This window comes from Arachis stenosperma, chromosome 4 (assembly GCF_014773155.1).
Source record: "Arachis stenosperma cultivar V10309 chromosome 4, arast.V10309.gnm1.PFL2, whole genome shotgun sequence".
Classification (NCBI taxonomy): Eukaryota; Viridiplantae; Streptophyta; class Magnoliopsida; order Fabales; family Fabaceae; genus Arachis; species Arachis stenosperma.
The window spans coordinates 144,622,047-144,628,646 of NC_080380.1; the positions used below are offsets into that span (position 1 = coordinate 144,622,047).

Below are 6,600 nucleotides of genomic sequence, written 5' to 3' on the forward strand. Positions count from 1 at the left end.
TTAAGCATATATGTGGGATGAAAATGTATTATATAGAATAGAAAAAAGCTTAATTATGATAGAGTTACGAGAGTTGTGAACGATGTTGTGCTTTATTATTATAATTTATTTTAAAGAGAAAAATTTGTCCTAAGTAATCAATTTTTGTCTGTTTTAAATTTGTTATTTTTAATCATTTTATAAGAAAAAAGATTATATTTAATATTTAAATTTAATGATGATATGATTGTGGTCTAATTTTTATTAACAAGTTAAGATCAATCATACCAATAATTTTTATCATGTATTATTCTGCACATACAAATCATTTTTCGGTACACATTTATACAAGTCATTTATATTCACGCGCGCACGTTTTCTCTCGTGCCGTTACTGCACGTTCTTCTTCTTTTTCGTTATTCTTCTCTTTTCTTATCGTCGTTACCAATACCACCTCTGCCTCCTCCTCCTCTTCCCGTTCTTTTTCATTGGAATTTCTTCTGCTCCTTCCTTTTCCTCCTTCTCCTCTATCATCAGTTATCTCGTTGTTGAAGATAATGAATAATTCAAGTTCAGATTGTTAATTGAACCAGAACAAAATTGATTATTATTTTGAATCTAATCAAGTGGCTGATGTATGGTTCAATTCTAGTTAATATTTTTGTTAGTAGTTTATGATTTTGTATGTGAATAATATTTTTATTTGTGAAAATTATTGTTCATCGTTGGTGGTTTGAATTGAATATAATGTAAAAGTTCTGCATTAGAGGAAATATTTTTCTATATTTGCAGCAAATTTGGGTATAACACGAAGATATTTGAGTGTATTGTTTAAGATTTTCGGTGTATGTGTGCTGATAAGTTATGCATAATTCAAAACTCTTCTTCTCCCTCCTCCTCATCTTCTATTGCTTCTTCTTCTTATTTTCCATCATCATCATCATCTTCTTCTTTTTTTCTCATTCATCTTTTTTTTCTTCTTTTATCTTCTTAAAATTCTTCTTATTTTACTCTCTTAACAAGAATAAAAATAAAAAAATCAAACAAAGAAGAAGCAACACATAATGGTATAAAATTACTTGGAAGAGGATAAACTTACATTCATTCAACTAAAAAAAGAAAGAAATAAAAAGAAGAAGAAGAAGAAGAAAAATGCAACATTAGAAGAAATATTTTTCTGTATTTGCAGCAACTTTGGGTGTAATACGAAGATATTTAGGTGTAACACGTAGATATTTGAGTGTACTGTTTAAGAATTTTTTGTGTATGTGTGCTGATAAATTCTGCATAATTCAAAACTCTTTCTCTTCCTCCTCCTTATCTTCTGCTACTTGTTCTTCTTTTTTTCATTATCATCACCATCTTCTTCTTCTTTTTTTCTTATTCATATTTTTTTGTTTTACCTTCTTAAGTTTCTTCTTGTTTTACTCTCTTAACGAGAATAAAAACAAAAAAATCAAACAAAGAAGAAGAAAAATACATAATCACTACAACAAATATGGCCTTTAGCAACGCCAAATTTTTCAACGCCTTAAAACCGTTCTCTTAGATAGTTTTAGACAACAGTTTTTTGTAGTGTTACTGTTGAATTCAATTTGTTATTATTTTATAGCAACAAATTAAAACCGTTCTCTTTGACTATTTTAAAGAACGGTTTTATAACCGTTACCATGAATTATTTTTAAGCAACGGTTTTTTTTTGTTGTTTAAAGAATTGTACAAAAGAAACGTATTAAAACCGTTGCCGAAATGCTACACTTTAAAACCGTTCTATTAGATGGTCTTAGACAACGGTTTTTATAGTGTTGCTCTTGAAGTACATTTTTTCATTACACTATAGTAACAAAATAAAACCGTTCTCTTTGATTATTTTAAAGAACGGTTTTACAACCATTACAACAATTGTTTAAGAAACAACTATTTTTTAATATTATATAAATAATTATATAAATTAAACAATACTAATAAAAATAATTTCAGATAATTATATAAATTTAAACTATTTTTTCTATAAATACCGAATTTATAAAATACTCAAAAACTATTGTTATAAATAAATAACAAATATTATTTTAAAAAATTAAAATTAAAATAAATTTATAATAAATATTATATATTATTATTATAGATATATAAAAATATTATATTTTAAAAACATAACGTTAAAAAAATTTATAATAAATATTATTTATTTTTATTATAAATATATAACAAATATTAATATAAAAAAAATAAAATTAAAATAATTTTAGAATAAATATATTATATATCTATTGTTTATTTTCTCACTAAGCATATAAGAAAGCAGAACAGACGCGCGCTCTTCCTCTTCTCTTCGAAACCAAGGGCGAGGAATGCTACTCTTCCTCCCTCCACCGCCCTAACCCACGGCTTCAGAATCAGAGACGTCATCGAACCGCAGTTCACCAGGAAGCCCGAAATCGCACCATCATCGGAAGTCGCCAGGAAGCCCTAAATCGAAACTCACCATCGTCGCGCCATCCTCGTCGTTGCATCCTTCCCAAAATCGTCGCTGCCTCCTCCTTCCCAGCGTCGCTGAGTCTCTCCTCTCCGCGGCGTCGCTGCTTCTCCCCTCTCTGCGGCTTCAGTGCTTCTCCGTTCTCTGCAGTGTCCTTGCGTCTTCTGCTTCGCTACTTCTCCCCTGTTCTGCTTCACTGCTTCTGCTTCACTGGGTTGTGCTTCACTGCTTTTTCTTTGCTGTTGCTGCTTCACTGCATCGGCCGTTTGTGGGTTGTCATCTGTGGTAAGTGTTCTTCTTCTCTGATTTTCTGTTGCTTATTTAGGGCTTGATTGGCTGTTGAGTATTTTCTGTGATATTTTCTGTTGCTTAGTTAGGGCTTGATTGGTTGTTGGGTATTCTCTGAAAGTGGTGATGTTTGTGAACATGAGCAAGAAAGGTGTTGAATGTTGACTGAGTTTCTGTTCTGGTTTGAATGTTGTTCTGAGTTTCTGTGTACAGGAGGATGTGACTTTAAATTTGTTTTTAATTAATTGAAGTATTCAATAGCTTAATCGTGTTCATGAGATTGGTTCAGTTGGTTCTAACAGGTTTTTCTACTCTTACATAAAAGAAGCAGAATTTTTAACGAATTCAATATTGAGAAAATCTTATTAGAGTCAGCTGAATCAATTCCATGAATATAGTTAAGTGGTTGATTACTCTAATTAATTATTGAAAACAAATGTAAACTGTTAGTAATAGTTTCCTTCTTTCTATTGCGCTTAACTGCTTATCCATTTTTTAGTACATAAATTTTCTTTTGGGATAACTGAGGCAACTCTATTGCCAACCAGTGTGTGGTTGTGACCCTGTTCGGGTAGCAATACAAGCAAATTTATATAATGTTGGGCAGTTGCAATTTTTAATACATACTGTGATTTGTATTGTTTGGGTGGAAGCTAAAAAGTATTGTTTTCTTAAAAGACTGGATTTTGATAATTCTATTGTTTATGTTTATGTTTTGCATCTTTGTTTATCTCTATCCAATGGCTGTTTAGTAGGTCTGCATATAAAATCTATGGGTAATGACACCACTGTAACGTCGTCATCCCTCTAGACATCGCTGCTTCTGAATCCCCTGTCACTGGTTTTCTGCTTCTAAATTTCCTGTCACTGGTTCTCTGCCTCCTCATTGTGGCTCAACCTCTCGTTAGGTAACTCAAATGTCTCTTATTCTGTGAATTTAATTGATTTGGTTTCTATTTTGATTTAAAGAATTTTACAGATTAGAAGTGCAGAAGGAACCTAACCATTGCAATACTCTAACATTCTTGATCCAAATTATTTTATTTATCATCTACACTCAATATTTGTATATTGAAAAGTCCTACTGTATTGTTAAGCTTCTATTAATTTGTTAACAAAGTAGAACCCTACTGTTATAGTTAAGCTTCTACATGAATAAGCTTCTTTCAAAGAAATGGAACATGGCTCAAATATGACTTTTGATTTAGTCCCTTAACTTATTATTTAGTGTTTGTTTTGAGAAAGACAGTGGTGTGTTAGTAAGGGGTTGTTTGGATTTCTTGGACTTTTTAATATTCTTATTTTTCTTCCAATTGCCCTCATACTCAATTTCACCAAACTGGAACCTTTTCATACACTTACCTTGAAGCAGCTTGGTCTGATCATTGGCAAAGGTCAGTTATTCATTATTATTAGTAGCTTGACATTGTGGTTTAGTTCTTTTACTTTCATATTCATTGCATAGGACAATAATTTGTGCATTTTTTTTTCTTTGAATCTACCGCTGCTTGTGCAATCTGATGATGAGAATTTTTTAATGGTCGAATATATGGCTAAATTTTTGCATAGGACGATAATTGGTTTCCATGTTGTGTTTGTAATTGAAACAGCCTAATCTAAATAAGTTTGTATCCCTTGGAAGGCCAGCGTGGAAGGAAGCTTGTGCTACTCTTCAAAAGCTTTTTTCAGGTACAAGTTGCAACCTCAATTTGTTCTTTTCTTTTACAAGTAGGACAAGATGATTTGTGTGGTACAATATTGAAGGAATCTAGGTAGGAAAGAAAGAAAGAAATAAAAATAAAAGGAAAAGAATAAAATAGAGAAAAAACGTCATTTTTTAGTTGAGCAAACAAACGTTCTAATGCCTTAAACGTTACACTGGCTTATACTTCCATTAACACTTTCACTGGTTTTGTTGGATGGAAATCTTCTTCTTTGTTTCCAGATTCTAATGCCTTAAACGCTACACTTTCACTCCCTTTCAACCCAAAACCGCACTTCTCCGTCACTTGCTCTGCCTCTTCTTCCGATACCACAGTTTTTTCTTTCTTCTCATTATGCTCTTCATTTTGTTCAATTTAGTTTCTTTTTCTTTTTTATTTTTCTTTCAGTTCATTTATTTCTTTCTCTTGATTACTCTTTCATTTTCTTGATTATACTCATTTAAGCAAGAGAAATTCATGATTTTTGTGGTGATTTTGTCTTCAGATCTTCTGCTGGTGAAGGCTGCCAGAGGAGAACCTGTTAGTCGGCCACCAGCAAGGATAATTTTGTCTTTATGATATATTTGAGCATTGTTTGTGTATTGACATTTGACAAATCTGTTTGTGGTATCAAATTATCTTCAAATCTTACATTTTGTTTGTGATTTTTTAGTTGGCATTGATGCTTATATTTGCAAGTTACTCCAAAACTGCAGGGTTAAGTCGATTGTGAGGAACATAGCTATATACTTATTAACAAATACTTGAACGAATGAAACTATATAATACTACATCTTTTCTCTTAGCTTATTATGCTATACTAGTTCAGTTCGTTGTAATTACTGTGAGGAGCATAGCTATATACTTATTATAGCTATATACTAATTAGTTTAGTGAGATTGTATTATTATTAGTTATTATTGATGGATCACGTGAATTAACCTCAATTTCTTTTGGTTCATTAACTCACCTGGTGTGGAACTTCTTAGTTTATGCATTTTTATTTTAACTAAGAGATTTATTCTTCCATGTAGGTAGGTTCTTTCAACCAAAGCACTCTAGCTTCTCAAGCAAAGAACATGGTCTCTGCTCCCATCCTTTTCATTCTTTCTTTTTCTTAATTCAAAATTAAGGAAGATACTAATATACTTGAGTTTTTTCTAACTTAGCCTTTGCTCATTGGGTTCAAATCAGAACTTTTATAGCATGAAGTATATACTGTCTTTAAATTCGCCAGACAAGGTTGGTACATAACTTTGTGTTTGTCTTTTTAATGCTTATTATTCAAGTTTTCTAATTTGCCAAAAATGTTTATGCAGATAAAGATCAGATTTAAGATTCTTTGTAGTTCTTTATGTGGAGCAGTTACCATTAAATCCAAGAGAGTCCACTCAAGCTGGGTTACCACACCAACTTTGTTGAAGAAAAATGAAGAAATTGTCACCCTTAGGCTATAGTATTTTTGTATTTTGAAAAATGGTGTTGATATAAGTAAAAGTAGTTATGACCTAAACTAGTATTATGTTATTTTGCAATGATGATATATTGTGATTGTGGATCTTACAACAATTTTTGTAAGTCAAATTTGATGGTAAATGTTTAATTAATTTTTTTTAGTAATTTGATTCAAATAGTTTAGACTATTTATTGACACTAAATTAAAAAAAAAAGTTAGAACTATTTGCATTCATGAGAAAACTATTGTAAATAAAGAATTATATATTACAAAAAACCGTTGTCAAAAGTCACAAAAGGCAATAGTGTTAAAACCGTTGTCAGAGACAAATAAAAAATGACAATAGTTAGCAATACTACTGGCAATGCTTTAAAACCGTTGGCTTTGCAAATAATGAAACTGTAACAGTTTAAAACCGTTGCCTATCTAGGTACGATTTTAAACCGTTGTATCATAAAAAAGAACGGTTTAAAACCGTTGCTTCTCGAGTAACGGTTTGAAACCGTTGTTTAAATTTTTTTTTCAAAACCGTTGCCTATACCAGTAACTTTGGCAACGGTTTTTTGGTTACTGTTGCCTTAGGTACAAAACCGTTGCCTTTGAGCATTGGCAACGGCCGCATATACCACAGGTCAAAAACCGTTGCCAAAGCGTTGCCTAAAGTTTAGGGAACGGTTTTTCAATCTACGGAAACG

General features: G+C 31.5%; 1 long non-coding RNA gene across 3 annotated transcripts; it reads left to right on the top strand.

The window, feature by feature from the left end:
• The first annotated feature begins 3,495 nt into the window (after positions 1-3,495).
• On the top strand, positions 3,496-6,019 carry LOC130972908 (uncharacterized). 3 transcript variants are annotated; one of them, XR_009083954.1, is made up of 5 exons: positions 3,496-3,654; positions 4,357-4,435; positions 5,484-5,531; positions 5,619-5,691; positions 5,769-6,019. It is a non-coding gene; the product is annotated as an uncharacterized LOC130972908 (long non-coding RNA). The 3 variants fall into 3 exon arrangements; XR_009083955.1 differs by lacking the exon at positions 3,496-3,654 and adding an exon at positions 4,022-4,140; XR_009083953.1 differs by lacking the exons at positions 3,496-3,654; positions 4,357-4,435 and having other exon boundaries at positions 5,388-5,531.
• The last annotated feature ends 581 nt before the right edge of the window (positions 6,020-6,600 follow it).